At 44.7% G+C, this 21,617-nt stretch overlaps 1 non-coding gene across 1 annotated transcript; it reads left to right on the top strand.

Annotated features, from left to right (window-relative positions):
* The first annotated feature begins 20,966 nt into the window (after window positions 1-20,966).
* Window positions 20,967-21,074, top strand: LOC130497255 (small nucleolar RNA R71). The gene has a single exon (XR_008936261.1). It is a non-coding gene; the product is annotated as a small nucleolar RNA R71 (small nucleolar RNA).
* Window positions 21,075-21,617: the final 543 nt, after the last annotated feature.

The raw sequence follows: 21,617 nt of genomic DNA, 5'->3' as shown, positions 1-21,617 counted from the left end.
TTTCATCAGCTAGGGTCTCGGCCTGACCCATTGCAAGAAGATAAGGTACCCGAGAGATTCTCCGTCCCAAGGAGAAAACTTCCAAGGCTCAGGAAGCACATGTTATCCCTTGATTTCCACGAGCAAATCAAGGAATAAGGGGCAAACTGTTGGGGAAAAATATCCAGACATGAGTTTTCTCCAGCTTCCGGAAAGGACCTCGACTTCCGGACCCTTGCTCAAGAGGAAACCAGGGACCGACCCCTGCCTTAGGTCCGACCCCTAGATCGGACCAACCCCTTGGAGCAAAATAGAAGTTTTCTACCTAAGGGGAAACTTCCATTTTTGCGATTATGGAAGAGTTCTATTACTTGAAGCCGACATCTACAACTATAAAAGGGGTGCCCAAACCCTAGAATAAGGGATCGACTTTCGGAGACTAGAAGATTAGAGTTTAGGCGACTAGAACTAGGGTTTATACACCCAAACATTGTAGTCCCGATTCAAACACTCGATAACATCTTCTAGTTTACGATTTCTCTTGCTTTCATACAAATCTTCTAGTGTTTCGTAGCACTTAAACGATCCTACACAAAAATACCCTAACATGCTCAGCCTACGGAATGATAGGAGGAAGGAGACAAGTAGTCATAGTGCTTTCTCCTGCTTTAGTGGTAGATGAACCAGGAGATCCTGCTTCTAGGATACTGCCATAAGGATATGGACCAGTATGTATCAACAATGCCTTCGTATCAGCAAGGGATATTGGTCGATAGGCAGGGGCTGCCTATCTGTGGTGAAGGACACATGGTCTATAATGAAGGCCGCAATGTCTTCATGATGTATAGTCGATGGTTCCTCGTTCTAAAGGTGTATTCTAGGTTCTAAGTCATGGAACCGTAGAAGGTGTTTGGGATTTATAGCTGCATCCTACAGTGGGGATTGCCTACGTACCCCTCAGAAGGGGATAAAGCCATTCGTAGTTCATATATTGGAGGCTCGTAGACTAGATGGGCACGTGGCCTCGTAGGCACGTGGCCTTGTGGAGACACGGGGCCTGATAGGCATGTGGCCTTGTGGAGGTGCGGAGCCTGATGGAGGCATGTGGCCTGGTAGGCACGTGGCTCTGTAGTTGATAGGAGTCATCTATTGTAGAGGACACATGGCCGGAATAGATGGTGGGGTCGTCGGGATGCTGCAGTGAGCATGGAGCTTCGATATGCTTCATGGAGCAAGGAGTGTCCTTGCCGATGAGCTAGATATTATAGCCTGAGCCAATATATTGAGTTATAGACGTGCTGCCATGAACAGAGACGTCATCTTGTTGGTGATGATCGCAGGGATTCGTCCTCCATAGACATGTCGGTGGAGATAGTCTTTTAGGTCAATTCATGCCTTGGTAGCCGTCGAATTGACTATGGGGTTTATGTCTTCTTTAGATGGACGTCTTCCTCTACTGTGGACGTGTAACAATGAGTATAGAGCCCCATCTAGCTGATAGTAAACGTCGGGATCAACCTGTCATAGGCGAATCCAAGTAGAAGGTCTTCTAGGTATGAAATATTAGCTTGACGGCTGTAGAACTTGTGAACTCTGTCTCTGAACGTGTTGACCTCCTCTTTTAGGGTTTATTAACCCTTTTATTTATAGTAGAAGTCGTGCCTCCTCTCTAGTATTTGGAAATATTCACTTTATCCTTAGATAATAGAATATATCTATTTTTCTTAAAGGCGGCTCCATGTATTGGAATACTTCCTCTTTCTTCTCTTAGACTTAAGGAGATTCGACCATATTATGATAAATATGGATGTTTACCTTTATCTTGAAGTTTTCCTTTTTACTCAGAGGCAGGATTAATTATTTGGCCCGGAACCTTGAACCTGGGGCAGGGGTCGGACCCTGACAGGGGTCTGACCCGGATAGGGGTCGGACCCTGGAAGAAGATGTTGGAACCTGGAAGCCGGAAGCTGGGGAAATCCCCTCATGGATTATTTTTCCCCAACAGTTTGCCCCTTATTTTCTGGCTTCATGGTTGAAGACAGGAAATAACATGACTTTCTTCATAGGACTTCATGAGTTGCACCATGGTACCAAGTTCCTTGAGAAATTCGAGATACGACGTCGGCTTGTCTACTAAAAAGGATGCCAAATCCTGAGACGCTAAACTGTCTTGTTGGTAGCGCCTAGATGTACTTGCGCATGATCTGAAAGGTTTCATAACCTGATTGGACATGTAGGACCTGGAGAATGGACGGTAATCCTTGGTCGAATACAGTCACGTGATCTGGAACAAGTAGTATATTCGTCGGTACACCATATAGGCCTGATGTCGCGGCTTGGACCAATGTAGATAGACTTTCAGACGTGCTTCAATGAATGTGTGCTTCAATGAATGTGTGCTTGGTCCGAGTGATGAGGACCATGCGAGTCTGGTTGTACTCTCGATTATGATGGCCTGCCTATGGAAGTCCTGGTCTTGGAGTCAGAGATAAATTTTCTGAGCAGTTGAGATACTCGGTCCAAAGGCGCGTGGTCCACTGTCATTGGATATCGAAGGGGTGCCCGAGATGCTTGTGCTGCTCCTGGAACTAAACTCGACCTTGGTTCAGGTAGGACTTCAGTTTGCATTTCTCGAGGACTCTCTGGTTTCATGAGTCGTGCGGAGGAATGTATGAGTCGGGATCCATGATTTCTGAGAAGGAAAGCCTCGGCAAGGATAGGAGAACGAAGAGGTTGAATATGACCCGGAGGCTAGAGCTGAGGATCCTCATTGTTGATTCCGTTGGCCTTGCTTGCACCTTTTTGACCTTTTAAAAGCAATAGTGGACTTTCATTCAGGTCTTCGTGCCGGTCCCCTTGTTGCATTCAGCATACTCGATGCTCCTCGAGGTTTCGATGCTGTAGTAGCTTCATGCCTTGTCTTAGGATTGTACCTCGACCTCTGGCAGGGGGACATTCAGAGATTCTATCTTGGTACTTGGAGATATCCTGTTGATCCTCCGTATCGGAGAAGATATATTGGACATGTTGTTGGCGGCGAGCAGTGGTATCCATGTTTAGTGAAGAAGGTGGAAACATTAGTTGAACTCTGCCAGTGATTTTTGGCTACTCTCAACTTTGTAACATTACAACCTGCCCCCGGAGGTATGCAATAATCAATGAGGGGTATTGGACCCAATTTTTGACATAGGCTAAATGAGCTATATTTAAAATGGGCCGTAAAAGGATAAAACCCATAGCAACGTCAATGATGTGAAAAAGGTCGCCGAAGTCGAAGAGGTCGCGGAAGTAGTTACAAGAATAGCGGAGTTGAGCTTAAAAAAGGGAGAGAATATCAATGCTAAAGACACAGCGAAAACCCTAGAGAGAGAGCACACCACAAATATTCACCTTTCTTATTTCGCTTTAGATCTGATACTTGATCGACCTCCTTGATATAGTTGATCTCTTAGCTATTCTTTGTATTCGACCTCTTAATCAATAAAAGTCCATTTTTGTCTACCAAATTCCGATTACATCGTTGTGTTCTAAGGATATCGTTGCCTACATCTTTTGTCACTTCCCTAGTTTACTTACAAACACTACAAAATACTTGAGTGTAGATTTTAGGTTCTACATTTTGGCGCCGACTGTGGGGAAGATAAACGAAAAACATCCTTGCTAAGAACCCGATCTAGGATTTCTAAGCACGATTATGGATCCAAGTCAATCTGGAGTCCCTCAACAGAGATCTGACAAGCCGTTCCAATCGGAGTCGACCAAGGAGTCAATCTGCCGATCGGACCAGTTAACATAAGCGGGATCAACGATCCAACCCAGATCCCGCAAGCTCCACCAGCTGGGGTCACAGCCTCCGACAGATCCGGATCCCGAGTCTGGAGTCGAACTGGGGACAGATCCCCAATAGACAGTTCGCTAACCCGAACTCAACCAATAAGACCGATTTCTCCTATACAAATAACCCAAGCAAGGGAGGAAGTCGCAGAGCTTCGGGGCATGGTACGAGCCCTCCTAGACAAAGCCCAGGAGCAGGAGATCGCTCATCGAGCAATTACCTCCAGGCTAGAACAAACTGAAAGAGAGTTCGCCGAGCATCGAGCTAGCATTCAGGACGTGCACAGATCCCAGACGAATCCGTTGCCTCGAGCACCGAACGGCAGAGCCTTCGGAACCCCCGGTTTTTCGAGTGCTCCATCGGGACATTATGCCGGAGATAACTCGCTTAACAATCCGTATACCAGCCCGATTCCTCGGAGCCTAAGTTTTAATGGAACTGGAGAAAACCCAACACGAACCCAAGGCTCCCCGATCACGCCTCTCCGGACCAACGGCTTCACCGAAAGAGCCAACGAAGTTCGATTCGAGACCCCGCCTTCCGACCAACGAGCTTCCGGAGTCCATCACACAACGACGGGAGATTTTGGGATCCCTGACACAGGTCTCGAGCAGGGTAGACGAAATGAAGTGCCACCTTTTTCCCCAACCGCTGTTGGGACTCCGCGGAGGGATGACCTGAGGACCGATGGAGGAAACAGGAACTTTCAGGAGTACATCGATTGAAACGATGCCAAACTCAAACGACTACACACTATTATGCATATGGCAACAAGCGCAGCCCCAGATATCGACCTCGCTATAGAGGAAATACGAAGGACTCCCTTCACAGAAAGAATCTCGGGGATGAACCTAAGCACCGTCGGGAAAATTAAATTCCCCGAGTACTCTGGAAACTCAGACCCTAAAGCTCACATCCGAGCCTTTAGACTCGCAATATCCAGAGCGCATCTCAACGACGATGAAAAAGAAGCGGGCTACTGTCGTTTCTTCGCTGGAGAACCTCACGGGCTCCGCCCTAGAATGGTTCGCCGGCCGAGAAGAAAATTCGATTGATAACTTCACACAACTAGTGTCGGCATTCCTAAAACAATACTCGGTGTTCATAGAAACCAGAACGACCGAAGCCGATCTATGGAACCTCAAACAAGCACCCTTCGAGCCTCTAAGAGCCTACATAAACAAATTTAGGGAAATCAAAGCCAAAATCGCAAACCTAAACGACGGAGTGGCCCTAGCCGCCCTGAAAAATGGTGTGTGTGGTACTTCGCAGAAGAAATGTCGGTCAGAGCCCCGGTGTCACTAGATGACGCGCTGCATCGAGCATCGTACTTCGCAGCCTACGAAGAGGACGTAGCTAACTTGAAAGAACAATTCTTGGCAAGCAAAAACGCCGCCAGCAAAAAGACCTCGACAAGTAAACAAGCACCGACCAAAGATCACCATTCTTACGCAATAGACAACTCCACGAAAACAGGTCATCCACTTTCGATCTAAACAAGCATTGCGATTTCCACAAACGAAAAGGACATTCCACTGAGGAATGCCGCGCTTCTTTAAGCGAAAAAGAGAGAAAGGAGGAAGAAGAAAACTCCCAAGAGGATGAACTCCCTTCGACTCCAAAAAGTGACAAAAAGCCGAAATCGTCTTCCCACAAAAGGGCTCGGGAGGTAGAGGCCGAGTCACCAAACTCGCCACCATCCGCTCCCAAAAAAAGGGTAGACATGATCTCGCTAAGCACAAACAGGCGAGATCGATACGACGTCCAGGGTACGACGGCGACCTCGACGCAAGGAAGCATAACAATCACCATACAAATCCCCGGACTCCATGAAGAATTCGAGCTTGTACCAAAAAACAGCCGATCAAGCCAAAACTGGCCGAAAAAGTCACAAAACTCAGAAAGCACTTAGAGGAAATGAGGCCATATGAGCTCAGGAATCGAAATGAAAACAGCATGCAGCAGCCCAACTACAAGCTGTCTGGGGGGCAAAGGCAATACCAGTCCGCATGGAGAAAGAAATGGCTCCCCCCACTATAAACAGTCAGATCATACGACGTATCGATTTCATATATGGAGGGTCAAAATTTTGCAACTCCGTCAACTCAATTAAGGCCCACCAGCGGAGAGCCGAAAGACCTCTAAGAATCCAAGAACCTCTGTCCGGCCCTGACCACGAAATTACATTCGACGAGAACGAAACCGCATACCTCGATCAACCACACGACGACGCCCTCGTTCTACGACTCGATGTCGGAGGATGCGAGCTCTCACGAATTATGATCGACACCAGAAGTTCAGCCGACGTCCTATTCTACGATGCCTTCAAACGAATGGGGTTCACCAAAACTCTCCTTAAGCAAGAACCAACTCCTCTCATCGGATTCACAGGGGAAACAACTTACTCCCTAGGATCTATCGAGCTCGCAGTCACCGCCGGGGACGTTAGGAAAATCGTGGCGTTCATCGTAATAGACCGACCGGCACCGTTAAACGCTATCCTAGGAAGACCATGGCTATACAGTATGAAAGCAGTACCATCAACTTACGACCAATGCTTGAAATTCCCAACCCCGAAAGGCATTGAAACCATTCGCGGAAGTCAGAGAAGCTCTCGGACATGCTACCTCGCGAGCTTCAAAGATATCGAACCACTCCTTTAGGCCGAAATAGATACCCTAACAAAGACCGTACGAACACTCGTACACGATCAAAAGCCAAAACGACCCTTAACTAAGGGGAATCAATTGAACTACGTTAAGACATGATCCCTTCCTAAGGGTACGTAGGCAGCTCGCGACACGATTTCAGTCACCTCCCAACATTAAAAACAAGAAGGGAGCATCCCACAACAACAAGCGACCTATCCAAGTCAAGGACCCCATTACGCAGACTTTCTTTCAACAAGAATTCGATTGTAATAAAATTAACAGTTCAAAAATTATCAAAAAGCAACCTCTCCAAGATTCACCGTATTCAAAACACAAGTTTTACCACCATATAATTCTCTTGCTTACTAGACGACTAAATGTAAACTCGAGGCCCTGATCAAGTCTCTGAGCACATTTCGGTCCCGCTGGAAAATGCGGGATATCGGTTTTAATAAAAACCTCAATCTGCGCCAACAAGGCATCGACGGAGTATCAACTCCCTTCGATCAAAAGTTCAAAAGAAAAATCGGAATTCTATTCTTCGAAAGAAAATACGAAGCGTTCAAACTCATCTCTTTATTAAATTCAATAACAGAAACAAATAATAAAAAAGACAACACATGAAAAATAATCGACGAAGAGCAGCTTCCTACAAACTACTCTCCGACGTCAAAATCCCCATCTCCAAAGCATACATCCATTTGCTTCGCCCCATCGCCGTCAAAAGCCCCTTTGGCGAAGTAATCTACAGAGTCATGGGGAAGATCTAGCCCTTCGGTCATCACAGACACATCGAACTCTCCGAGCTCGACCTCCTTCTCTCCAGAACGCTTCACGCCACCCAAGGCCAATAGGTTCTTCCCCATTATCTCCTTCAAAAAATCTATCCTCACGACAACCTCCCCAAGCTGGAGCTCGTCAGCAACTTTGGACCGTTCGCCTTCCCATTTCTCCTTCAGAGACTCCAGAACGCTCTGATAATCTTCAGCCAAGCCTTTCTTGGCCTCGCGACTCGAACTTCGGAGAGCATCCGCATGCTTCGAAGCATCTGACTCTAGCTGCGACTCAAGCAAAGAAACTCGTTCAAGAATCGACTTCCTCTCGTTTTCCGCGATGCGAAGACGAGCTTGAAGCAAAGCAATTCGGCTCTCCGATTCTTCTGCAAACGACAAACGATCGGCATTGGCGCAATCATGCTCCTGCAATAACTTCAGGTTTGATTTCAGCTCCCTCACGACCCTCTTAACTTCGAGGAGCTCGTCAGATCACAGAACATCTTGGAGACGCCGCTCCAAGGTCACCGCGAATTCGTTGTTAGCCTCCATGGCCTATAAATCATGATAATTTCAGGATAAATTCGGACAAAGGCATGCAAAAAGTTAAGCAAACCGACCTTGGCATGAGCCACCGCCATCTTGACATAAGCCTCGCACTAGGCCATGTTCCGAAGAGAAGGAAGTGGGCAACCAGCAGGCTTAAAGTGCCTCACCAGATGAGCCACACTGTCCGGATCCTCCGTGATCGGACAATCCTTGGAGTGCGTAAATTGCCAATGAAACGGCTTTGCAGCCCCATCACCAAGAGAACTTTGGCGATGATCAGAACCATTCGTCTTCGCCTTCTTGGAGGGACGTTCACGACCCTCCGAGCCAGTGGGACTACTCGACTTCACACCAGTAGCTGAATCCTTGCCACCAGATTCCTTACCCTCCTGTCTAGAATTAACCTGGGGAATTCGGGTGTCTTCACGAAGGACCTCACTAAGAGCCTCGCTAACGTCCCCAGATCGAATCCTCTCCACGCCGACGCTGCCAACTCGGTTTCTCGACTTATCGGCCTCGCGGGGGATTCGATCTTCTTGTTGACATAATCACTTAAATTGAAGAGAGAATAGAGATTTCGCAGGTTGCTCGGATGAAACCCAAGTAAGAAACCTCGTGGTCTTATAAAGAACGAAGTGCAACAAGTATCTTAACCGAAAGATTTTAATAAATCCGAAACACCAAAATATTCTTATCGAAAGAAAAACAGATAATATCCTAACAATTCAAATTTGAACCCACAAAATTCCGGGAAAAATAAGGATATCCGCGATGACATAGTTATCCAACAAAAAGAAAAATCAAAAGAAAAGAAAATTAAGGGTCAACGTCGCCTTCCGCGTTTGACGGCCCCCGGAGGTCCAAATCCTCCAGCACTTTCAAGAAGATCAAGCTCGGAGATAGTCCAACTCGAGGAGGGACAGGACTCGATGGCTGCTTCACAATCTCTCTCCAAATCTTGCAGGCGAGCCAACTCCCCGTCAACGTCGCAGATGTCCTCTTTGATCTCATTCAGAAGATCAATGTTAGCAACCACCTCCTGAAGCTGAATTCTAGCCGCCATCTCCCTCTCCTTGTTGGACCACTTTTCTTCTAAAGATCCCAGAATCTCCGCATACTGACGCGACATCTCGCGACAAGCGGAGCGAACGTCTCGATCCCTCTCAGCTTCAAGCCTTGCAATCTTGGTCTGTTGAGCAGCGACCTCGACTTCTAGAGCTGACTTCTCATCACAAACTTTCACCCACTCTGCCATCATGGAGTTGATCTTCTCAACCTCCTCCTTGTTCTCCCGCTTGGCAATCTCGAGTTCAGCAGAGATCCTCTTAAAGTCAAGGGAGATCCGATCAATCTCCACATCTCTCTGAGAAGTCTCTGTACGCTCCGCCATCTTAAGAACAAGGTCGTTACAAGCCTCCATGACCTGGAAATAAATATAATCAGAAAACGATGCAATGAAAGCAGGAATTAGTAATAAAATAACAGTTGGCTTAGATCAAACCTTGGCATTCGCTTCAGCGACCTTGGTATAAGCGTCTTCCTCCTCCGAGGAAGAGAAGAACATCGCCCCAAAGCTTCGAGAGCTAGTCCCATCACCCAAATGTTTGGGACCAGAACTAGTCTCACGTAAAGGGGAACGATCGCTCCTCCCTACTCTCCGTCTTTTCGACGTCTTGGAAGCAGGTTGCGGCGGTCTTGGTGAAGCACTTCGCGAAGCCTTGGCAGACCCGTGTTCGCGAGCTGCCACATCCTCCTCCGAATCGGAGCTCAAAGATAACGGGGTAGGATCCACTGGCGTTTTCCTCGAAGCAGACGCCAGGGTTCTGAGTGATCTCCGGAACGAGCACCTCTTCATGATCAGAAGGCTCAGCCTCTTCGAGCAACCCGACCGGCCACGAGATCGCTGGAGCTATTCCTAAACAGACGGAAAGCGAATTCAAAGTACAAATTTGCTCCCTAGTAAACAATGACCAATCGGTGTCCCCGCGCTTCAAAACAGCCACCATTCCTCCAAGTTGATCGGACACCGGAGAAACTTTCGGATGAGCTAAACAAAAAAAAACATATGAATGAGCAATTGCATAGATTCCTTGGATAATAGGCAAATAAAAGTTCAAAACCTCACCGATAGTTTCGGCCCATCGACGAAGGAGCAGGGAGAAATCAAAATCTCCCACTGTGGACGAGTCAACTTTGAAAACAAAGAATTGTTCTCGCCACAGATCATCCCGATAGGGTGTCCCGCCAATCACATGGAGGCCAGGACGAGGAGACGCCAAGAATGTCCCATGATTCTTCTGGTTGCGCTTTATGAGATATAGACTGTGCAACTCCTCCAGCTCAAACAAAAGCTTCTCCTCTCTGGCTCTGACAAGTGATATATCATGGATTTTACCCGTTTTTAACCATGGTATACTAGTATTTTATTATATATTTAATCTGTTTTCTAGCATGTTAGGTATGTTTTCAAGTTCAGGAGCATTTTGTGAGAAAGTGATGTTTTGGAGCATTTTGGAGTACAAGAGATGATACACCTGAGTTGACCATTCAAGACTAAGTCGGAAGTCAACATTGCGATTACAATCGATCGATATTCATCCTGAGTTGTCGATCGATGTAGCTGAGAAGATCCGCGTACTAGAAGATTATAATCGATCGATACACATTTAGTGTTGTCGATCGATATCGAGGACGAAATGGTTTAGCCGAATACTTCACCAAGACTTCACCAAATTACGAGATTGCCCCTGACGAGTTTTTAACCTAATGGAAATGCTTAAATACTCCTGCTAAGTTCTTTTGACGGCAAGTTTTGAAAACCCTTTGAAGCTTGAAGCTTTTCACAACCAAAGCAGAGAGTGTGAGAGAGAGACTAGAGTTTTATTTGTTTGAGAGAGATTGGAGAGATTTCTCATCTCCTTTTGTATTTCTACTTTATTCTATCTATGCAATTCTTTCATCTATCTATTGTTATGAATTGTTTAGCTATGTCTGAGTAGTCTACTTGTTAGATCTAGGGTTTAAATAGGTTTGTGGGATTAGCCCCAAACTATAATTGCTAAGTTGTGATACTCATCAAATGGATTGTACCCTATGCTTGTTTTAGAGTAGCTAACTAGAACATAGATCACTAGGATCTTAGATTATCTTGAATTATCCATTTGAGCGATGCATGTATCCCGTTGAGAAGAACAACAGTTCCTCCTTGAGACCTCGCGGTCATATTCGGTTCGCGCCTAGGCAGATCTAGAAGCCGTCGATCGATACCCTACTGGTAAATCGATCGGCGCCGCGAAAGGTGTATCGCTCGATATCTCAAAAGGATATCGACCGACTATTTTTCTGTGTCATCATGCGAAAGGTGTGGCCAGAGATCTAGATATTTTAACCAGTGATTCATTCACATATGTTAAGCGGCTGAGATCTATAGTATCATGCAAGCAACTTATTAAAGCATTTATAGAGATTATAATCTCCATTCCTGAATAGAAACCCTATGTCTAGCACTCTTTATCCCATTTAAACAACCCTTCATATTGTTAGTTATAGCAACTGCCTTGCTCAATTTTGGAATTGTTATTTTCATTTCTATCATATAAACCAACCTTGCCTAGGATTGATTAGTAGATTTTATTTAATTGGTTCCCTAGCTCCTCGTGATTCGATCCCTAAGTACTACAGCTGTACCTCTTATTTGAGAGAGTAAGCTCTACTGGGTAATTTGAGCACTATCAACAAGTATCGCTAGGAGGTGTCGGAGAAGGTTCGGGCATAGCTGCGTGAGAGAAATACCAAGATCGGCGAGAATCTCTAGCAGCTGTCTCGGAATTGGGAAAGAAAGCCCGCAAGACTCGAAGAAGCTGAGATATGCTCCGCCATACCCGTTTCTGACAGTTTCCGGAAGCAAAGAAGAAAAATCGCAAGAACAAGAGAAAGAAAGATGATCGGAAGTGAAAAAGAAAGATCAAAGCTCCATCGCTATTTAAAGGAAAGCCTCAAATGGCTATATTGGGGCTCCCGAGGAACGCAATAATTGCCTAGACTACGCTATAACCGCCATAATCACTTCCCTTCACCCTAGAAATTCACGCTCACGACCGTTATGCGGTGCAACATAACAGACAAATCGAAACATTGAAAACCGAAGAAGATCCAACCAATTCCCGAACCGAGTAAACCGAACCGTCTCTTTCCATCTCGATCAAAAGAAAAGAGACTGGGGGACAAATGTTGGACCCAATTTTTGACATAGGCTAAATGGGCTATATTTAAAATGGGCCGTAAAAGGATAAAACCCATAGCGATGTCAACGATGTGGAAAAGAAGGTCGCCGAAGTCGAAGAGGTCGCGGAAGCAGTTACAAGAATAGTGTAGTTGAGCTTATAAAAGGGAGAGAAGATCAATGCTAAAGACACAGCGAAAACTCTAGAGAGAGAGCACACCACAAATATTCAACTTTCTTACTTCGCTTTAGATCTGATACTTGATCAACCTCTTTGTTATAGTTGATCTCTTAGCTATTCTTTGTATTCGACCACTTAATCAATAAAAGTCCATTTTTGTCTACCGAATTCCGATTACATTGTTGTGTTCTAAGGATATCGTTGCCTACATCTTTTGTCACTTCCCTAGTTTACTTACAAACACTACAACATACTTGAGCATAGATTTTAGGTTCTACAAGGGGGGATGACCTTGCGTCATGCTTTTCCTGGAACCTGGAGGATGCTGGGTGGATTTTTCATCCAGGGACCTGGTAGTTGGATGAACTTTTCGTCCAGGGACCCGAAGGCTGAATGGACCTTTCGTCCACCAACCCAAAGGCCGGATGGACTTTTCGTCCAGGGACCCGAAGGCTGGATGGACTTTTCATTCAGGGACCCGAAGGCTGTAGGGTGAACCCCTTCTTTAAACCGGGAGGGTTTAGTTTGATAACCAAGAGGTTATCTTAGGACCATGGGGTCTTGTAACCCGGAGGTTCTTTAGAACCCGTAGGTTTTATAACCCGGAAGTTCCTTAGGATCCAAAGGTCTCTTAGGACCCGAAGGTTGGTAATTGGATCTGGAGGTCCTTGAACCCTGGAACCCGAAGGTTCTTAGGTTCCTTGAACCCTGAGGTCCTTGAGCCGTAGAACCCGGAGGTTTTTAGGGCCTTGAACCCTGAGGTTCCTTACCTAGGCCCGAAGGCCGTTTATTAAACCCAAAGGTTTGCTCATTGAACCCTAAGGTCCTTGAACACTGAGGTAATCTTTGATTCGAGACTCTCTGATTAAACCCAGTTGATACCTCGAACCCGGAGGTTGATACCTTGAACCAAAAGGTCCTTAGTAAACCCGAAGGTTGGTAGTTGGATATAGAGATCCTTGAACACGGAGGTTCTTATTAGACCTGAAGGTCATTAGAATCGAAAGTCCTTTGATCAACCCGTAGGTGACCTTTTTGAACCCGTAGGTCCTTTATAGACCTGGAAGCCTTGTCGAACCCAAAGGTTCTTTATAGGCCCTGAGGCCGTATCGAACCCGGAGGTCCTTTATAGGCCCTGAGGCCGTATTGAGCCCAAAGGCTCTAGACCCTGAGGTCATATTGAACCCGAAGGCTCTAGACCCTGAGGTCGTATTGAACCCGAAGGCTCTAGACGCGGAGGTCGTATTGAACCCGGAGGCCTTATTGAATCCGAAGATTCTAGACCCTGAGGTGGTTTTGAACCCGAAGGTTCTAGACCCGGAGGCCTTATTGAGTCCGAAGATTCTAGACCCGGAGGTCGTATTGAACCCGGAGGTTCTAGACCCTGAGGCCGTATTGAATCCAGAGATCTGGAGGTTGTATTGAACCCGAAGGCTCTAGACCCTGAGGCCTTATTGAATCCGAAGATTCTAGACCCGAAGGTCGTATTGAACTCTAATGTTCTAGACCCGGAGGCCTTATTGAATCCGAAGATTCTAGACCCAGAGGTCGTATTGAACCCGGAGGTTCTAGACCCTGATGATATAAACAAAATCGAGCACCGTCCTTTTTGGTTCATGGACACGGTCCATGATGGTGATCATGTCGACCAGCTTGATCCAACCAAGATTTTTCCATCAGATCGTGACACTACTTTAGAGCTAGATGAGTTGAGTGAGATAACACTACTATGGAGCTAGACGAGCTAAGTGACACTAACTTGGAGCTGAATGAGCTAAGTGACACTGAAGAAGGTGCTGGTTTAGCTGATGGGCGAAATAAGCCTTTTTCGGCCCACCGAAAAATTCATAACAAATTCAATTTGGGTCCGTTTTACACCAAATTCGACCAGGCCTTTCCTGATGGTCTCCTGCCCATTTGCTTCAAGGAATATCAAGAAAATGAGTCAAAGTCGTGGCCTGCATTGATTTCTCCAAAGACTAGTCAAAATTCAACTTCTCGGTTCTACAAAAGTCTTTAGTCTTAGTCTTTGTTTGTTTTTTCTATGCTTCTAGTTTTCCACAATTATTTATGTCTTTCTTTGAATCATTCTACTATAAATATGTAATTCATTTCATGAATAAAAATCAGATCATTTTGGAGTTTATTTTTGTTTCTTCTCTAAGTGAGAGAGAGAGTTCTTAGCTAGTTCATCGGTGTGAATCAGCTTGTTGATTTGGTGGTCAGCCAATCATCTTTGTGTGTTGTTTGGTGGTTAGCCAACACATTCATCCGTTCTTTGGTGGTTAGCCTTAGATCGTTGGTATATCAAGAGTCATTGATAGTGCTCAAATTACCCAGTAGAGCTTACTCTCTCAAATAAGAGGTACAGCTGTAGTACTTAGGGATCGAATCACGAGGAGCTAGGGAACCAATTAAATATAATCTACTAATCAATCATAGGTGAAGTTGGTTTTAAAGATGAAAATGTAAATAGCAATTCCTAAAATGAGCAAGGTAGTTGCTCTAACTAACAATATGATGTGGTGTTTAAATGAAATAAAGAGTGCTAGACTTAGGGCTTTTATTCAGGAATGGAGATTATAATGTCTATAAATGCCTAACAAGTTGTTAGCATGATACAATAGAACTCAGTCGCTTAACTCTCAGTGATGTCTCACTGGTTAAATAATCTAGATCTCTGGCCTCAACTGTCGTATGTTGACACAGAAAAAGAGTCAATCGATATCCTTTAGAGATATCGATCGATACACCTTTCGCTCGGCGATCGATTCACCTGTCGGGATATCGATCGACGGCTTCTAGATATGCCTAGGCGCGAGCTGATAATGAACACTAGATCTCAAGGAGGACGGTTAGCTCTTCTCCAAGGAGATACTAGTTCAAACAGATAATTCAAGATATCAAAGATCCTAGTGATCTATATTCTAGTTAGCTACTCTAGAACAAGCTTAGGGTGCAATCTATTTGATGAATATCACAACTTAGCAATTATAGTTTGGGGCTAATCCCACAAAACTATTTAAACCCTAGATCTAACAAGTAGACTACTCAGACATAGCTAAGCAATTCATAACAATAGATAGATGAAAGAATTGCATAGATAGAATAAAGTAGAAATACAAAAGGAGATAACAAATCTCTCCAATCTCTCAAAACAAGTAAAACTGTAGTCTCTCTCTCACACTCTCTGCTTTGTGATAACTTAGACTCTTCAAAGCTTGCTTCTCTCGAAGGTTGCCGTCAAAAACACTTAGCAGGAATATTTAAGCATTTCCATTAGGTTAAAAACTCGTCATGGGAATCTCGTAATTTGGTGAAGTCTTGGTGAAGTAGTCGGCTAAACCATTTCGTCCTCGATATCGATCGACAACACTGGATGTGTATCGATCGATTATAATCTTCTAGTACGCGGATCTTCTCAGCTACATCGATCGACAACTCTGGATGTGTATCGATCGATTCTTATGGCAATGTTGACTTCCGACTTGGTCTTGAATGGTCAACTCGGGTGTATCATCTCTTGCACTCCAAAATGCTCCAAAAACATCACTTTATCACGAAATGCTCCTGAACTTGAAAACATACCTAACAGGCTAGAAAACAGATTAAATATATAATAAAACACTAGTATACCATGGTTAAAACGGGTAAAATCCATGGTATATCAACTCCCTCAGACTTACTCCTTTGCTTGTCCTCAAGCAAAAACAGTAATCTTTGGAAAAGGTTTGAAAACAGTAGGAACTCAAAAGATTCAAAATATTGAAGTCTTCACTCTATGGGTTTGCAATTCATATCTAAACATCATAATCACATAAGTTCATTATGCCTTATCCTAGCTTAGCAACCAAACTCATCTAGTCAACAACTTAGCAAATCTAATCTGACATTCCCATCTACTAACCTCATTTCTTAACATAAAATAAAAGTGCAGGCTTTACCTTGGGAGTATCGATCAAAGGACACATGGATTCGACTCAAACAAGTATCTGAACACACATGTAGTCTTCTCTGATCCCTTTCTCTCCTCATCTCTCTTCTCTGAATCTCTTATTAGTTTCAATTTCAATAGGTTTCGATGCCACAAAGGTCATCTAGTCTATCTTATTGACATTTGCATTGTAACTCAATCATTTCAATCTTTTATAACATAAACTTAGATCTTTGAGATGCCGAAGAGAGAGAAGGAAGCGAACCATAAACACACAGACTTTTTACCTTCCAGACTTGTAAGAGGATTCCGATCCAGTGATTTCCAAGCCCCAAGACAAGCAAATAGTCAGCATTAGTGTTGGAGGTCGGCTTTGGTTCCTTCAAACAATCTCAGCTAGTGTATATAGGTGACATGTTGATCCACTTTAGCATCTTTAGTACTATCTGCAGTCAGTAGATCTAGAATGGTGCTAAAGAGTGGTCAGACAATCAAATATAAATCTATATCAATGTTCATATTTAATACTTATGTGAAAAATATTTTTGAAAAATATTTTAAATAAAAACCAAAATAAAAAACACATATTAGTAAACCTCCCCCCCAGACTTAAATTACACTGTCCCAGTGTAACACAGCCGGAGTGAGGTAAATAAAATAAATCATAATAAATAAATATAACAAGATAGAACGATTAAACCTGATCGACAAGGTGTCGATCGATTCGTAGGGGTGTACGTCGATCGTTAGTAATGGTCGTGTGGTGTCGAGTGATATTAATGGTACGTGTCGGTCGACGGAATCATCATTCTACTCGGATCTTAAAAACTGCAAAATAAATCCGAAAAATAAAAGTACAAAATGAAAAATAACTTAAAAAGAAAATAAAAGAAAACCTAATAGTGGGTTGCCTCCCACTCAGCGCTTTGTTATAGTCATTTAGCTTGACTTTGGTAGGTGTGTGATTCAGGGGGTGCAGAAACTGCTGATTATCGGACAACAATCATCAATTTTGTGTATCCTACTGTTAAACCATGTGGCAGCGAAGCTTCTTGTGGCATCATCTGATCTTAGCTGTTTCTTATCTATCTTGAGGACTGTATCTTGAAGCTTCCTCAGAGAATTCTCAGTGTATTCGATGTTGCCAACCTTCCTGTCGATGGTCTGGTAGGTGTATACTGACAACTCCCTCAGCTCATTCTGTATTGCATCGATCTTGTCATGAATTAACTAATCTCGGTCTGCCAAGGACTCGGTGTCGATCGGTGCTACTAGGTGCGCGTCGGTCATTTCGCTGGTAGTTTTGTCGGTCGATTCAATGTCAACTGTGTCGATCGATTCTGAATGCTGTCCTTGGTACTGCAAAGCACGTATATCGCCCTTCATTTGGCGAGTAGTTCTGCATAGGCTGTTCACTCGTTCGTTGACAGTGTCGTCAATGTCATCACAGGTCCCGTTGAGTCTCCTCTCCATAGCATTCATAGCTTCGTACAGCTCGTGTTTGATCTGATCAACTTCTTGTGTAGTGCATGCTCTCTTCGCTGGTGGTGGCTCGATGTCGATCGATATCGGTATAGGCCTGTCAATCGATGTCGCCTTCTGTCACGAAGACCAAGATGATCTTGAACTATGCTCATGTCTTGTTGTAGCTCGTTCAGCTAGGTGAACTGAAATGATCGTGTTTTTCCTCGTATGCTTTCATCCTATCTTCCAGTGCTGCGAACCTTGTGTCGATCGACGGTGAAGACTGTGTGTCGATCGATGGAAAAGTAGCAATTTGAGCCAGATCCTTCTTGCAAATTGATGCTAGCTCTTTCTGTAGAAGATCGATCCTCTTGCTTAACCATTCGACATTGTTGTTGAGAGGGCTGTAGACGTCTCCAATCCGTGTATTGATGTAAGCAATCTCCCATTCATCTCTCTTAGGTGATGAACATTCTGGTCGGTCCTTGGATGTAGTCTTGCCGATGTCGATCGATGGTACATGTACTATGTCGATCGATACTGGTGGCGTAGCTTCCTTCTCAAGCATAGTTAAGATGTTTCCAAGCTCCATTCTTATCTCAGCCATGTCACTTTGGAAATCCTTGTAGCTGATATCCAAAGGCTGGAAAGTGTCTTCCACCAATGTGCGCATGTTTGCCTCAAGGTGTGCCAGAGCTCTCCATACATCAGTAAACATATCATCTATCTCCTCTCTACTGTAGGGTACTGGTGGTGGTCTGTATGCATGGTAAGGGCGTATGTGTTCTGGAAGGCGTAAGCAACCTTTGTGAAAAAGAGATGCTCTCCACAGAATTCTCCTTATGTGCTCCTTGGTAACAGGGATGATTTCACCATCAACTCCTCTAGCATGTCCAAACTCATCTCTGTAGACACCATATTCATCCTTTGCTTCCCATTTGAATCTCCTGGATCCATCATTATTAAAGGCACGTCATCCAAACTCCAATCGTCTGTCGGGTGATCTGACTCTTGCTCTGTCGATCGATCTGGGATATCCGCCGTCGATTGACGGTGATGAAACGATGTCGATCGATGGTGAACTCCTGGGTTGACCGAAGCTTTGAAGAACTGTATCCTCCCTTGTGGTGACGTGGTGGTTGTCCTGGACGTGATCTAGGATGTCTGGATGGCCACGTTGCTGTGTGAACAGGTTTTCTGTTCCATTAGCAACTTGGAGAATGTCTGCTATGTCTTCTCTGGTTATGTGCAGAATCTTCCATCCATTGCTCTTGCATAGCCATCTGTGTCCCTGAAAATTCCAAACTCATCAGGTGTTAGTGAAACATTCCTTATATCATAAGGATCATGAAATCGAGATTGAGCTCTGTTGAAGGCGTCGATCCATGGTGATGTGGTGGTGGCGATTGTTGGTGATCGTCTAGCTGCATGGTTGGATCGATTGTTCATGGTGTTGCAGTCCTCCATTGTTAAGTTTCTGAATGCTGGAAGCTGCTGGGTATAAGGTGTAGAGGTTTGAATTTTCGTGGCTGGTGTTGTCAACCTTATATCATCTGGTGGGTCTCTGTCGATCGATAATCCATGTTTGGTGTCGATCTCCTCTGACTTGCTGGTGTCGATCGATGAAGTTAAGATGCTGTCGATCGATCCCAAGTACTCTGTCTCGTACTCGACTTCACAATAACAAACTGCAATGATACCAAGATCATCTTATTTTACCACGGTTTTGGCTGGTGGTTTGCCAAGCTTGACAGGGTCGTAGTGGATCTCTGGGTCTATCATAGTCAAGCACATCTTGTTGGTGTTCATGTCACATATAGCTCCTACTGTAGCCATAAATGTTCTTCCAAGTAAGAGGGAAGAGTTTCAATTTAGCTTGATGTCTAGGACATGAAAATCCACAGGGACGATAGCATTACCAATCTGAACTTCCAGGTCTCTGATCAAGCCTCCAGAGTTTTTCTGAGTGTAATCCACAAATGTAAATATCTCTGGTGAAGGCTCTACTTGCAGACCCAGATGGTCTGCCATGACCTTTGGTAAGATGCTAACTGATGAACCAGTGTCACATAGTGCATGAGGAAATTCAATCCCTTGTACTACACCATCAATCTCCTTTTCATTAGCTTCCCTCTTAAGGTTCTTAGGAGTCTTTTCCTTCCTACTCCTTAACCTTCTTCCTTCAGTTCCCTCTGATGTAGGTGTAGTGTCTGAAGGGTTACCAGTAGTCTCTGTAGGGTTGCTTGTGGTTTCGGTGTGGGTCTGAGAGCATTGATTCGGTTGCTGTTTATCGATGGTAGTTGCACTCGGTATGTGAGAGGTGCGTGTCGATCGATAGGTGGAGAAAAGGGTCAATCGATACGTTTCTCATCTTTTTGTCGATCGATGAGTGGCTCGTCTCGTCGGTCGATATCTTCGTAGGTGTGGGTGGGTGGGTGAGGATGCGAAGCCGTGAATTCAGCATGTGTCAATATCCTAACCGCGTTGCAATCTGCAGTCGTATCCGGAAATGACATCGTTGGTGTCGATCGATCTGGACTAGTTGGTGTCGATCGACACCATTGTGATCCTCCGAAACTTAGTGAACTTTCCACTTCAAAGTCTCCTTCTTGTAGCTTCTCCTGTTTCACCACTTGCCAGAAATCATCATCTATAATGGCATTGACGTGGTGTTTCCTTCTTCCTTCCCCTACTTCCTTAGAAGTTCCAATTCTCCTGATAGAGTCTTCAGTCTCGACAATCTGTGTCTCAAGTTTCTTAACTTGAGTGCAAATGGTGTCTATCCTTGTGGTCAGATTATTGAAGACAGAGTCAATCTTCCCATTGAAGTCTACTGTAAGCTTTTGCTGACCTTTTAGAACTCTATCAATCATGGCATCAAACTTACTCTCCTGGGTGGGTGGTGGTGGGTTTTGGTAAGCTGAGTTGCCGTAGTTCCTGGTGTTGGTGAAGGGTTTCTGATACTGTGAACTCTGGTTGTAGCTACTCTTTTGACCACTGCCAAAAAAGTTTCTGTTTCCACTCTGGTTTCCATATCTCTGAAATCCAGTTTCTCCAATATAGTTCACATCTTCCTCTGTATCATCTTCTCTAGCCTCTCCTTCTTCAGCTGAGCAGACTGGCTGCCCCAGAAATGCATGTAAAGCATCTATCTTCGCTCTGACTTCATTCATCTTGTCTTCCCCCATGGCTGCAACCGATTTCTTCTTGTCATAGTTAGTGTTCTTGGTGCTGCTGCTGTTGGCTAGGTTCTCAATAAGTCTCACAGCCTCTATTGGATTCCTGGTGTTGAAGTTCTCCTCGCTAGCAGTATCAAGAGCCATCTGATACCTCAAGGCGATACCTCTGTAGAAAGTGCTTAGTAGCTGCACTTCATTGAATCCATGGTGTGGACAGTCTCGCTGGAAGAACTTAAATCTGATCCACGCGTCTTTAAAAGTCTCACCAGGCTTTTGCGAGAAAGTGGCGATTTTGCTCCTTAAGTCTTCATCGCGTGTCTCATCAAAGAAATTACTCAGGAAGGCGTTTTTGATGTCGGCCCAGGATGTCAGTGATCCTGTAGATTGCTGCTTGAGCCAGTGTGAAGCTTGTCCAATCAGTGAGTATTTGAAGAGCTTGCAAAGTAGGTAGTCCTTGTTGGGGGTGGGCTTTGCCCTTCAGGTTTATAAGATAATGGGCTCAGCCCATTTAAAAGAAGACACTAGGAAAACCCTAGACCTCATCCTTCTATAAATAAGGAGGCATCCCTCCTTGAGAAGGGTATTTTTCCATCTCTTACTTCCTTTCTCACCTTCTAGAGAGATAAACACTCTCTAGAGAGAGAAACACCACATCACTTTCTTTTATCTAAGCACTTGTGATCCTTTGTTGTAGAACTACGATTGGCTTGATCCTCATCCGGGGTACGTAGGCAACCCTTCACCGGGTCTAGCTATAACATATTACACCTCTTTTACTCTCCATCTATCCAGTTCAAGCTCATTATGAAGACCTCTCCTAATCCCACCATCGAAATCAGTCTACTCCCTG

This window comes from Raphanus sativus, chromosome 6 (genome assembly GCF_000801105.2).
Source record: "Raphanus sativus cultivar WK10039 chromosome 6, ASM80110v3, whole genome shotgun sequence".
NCBI lineage: Eukaryota > Viridiplantae > Streptophyta > Magnoliopsida > Brassicales > Brassicaceae > Raphanus > Raphanus sativus.
Note: the sequence above shows the minus strand (reverse complement) of the source record. Positions and strands in the feature narration are given on the sequence as shown.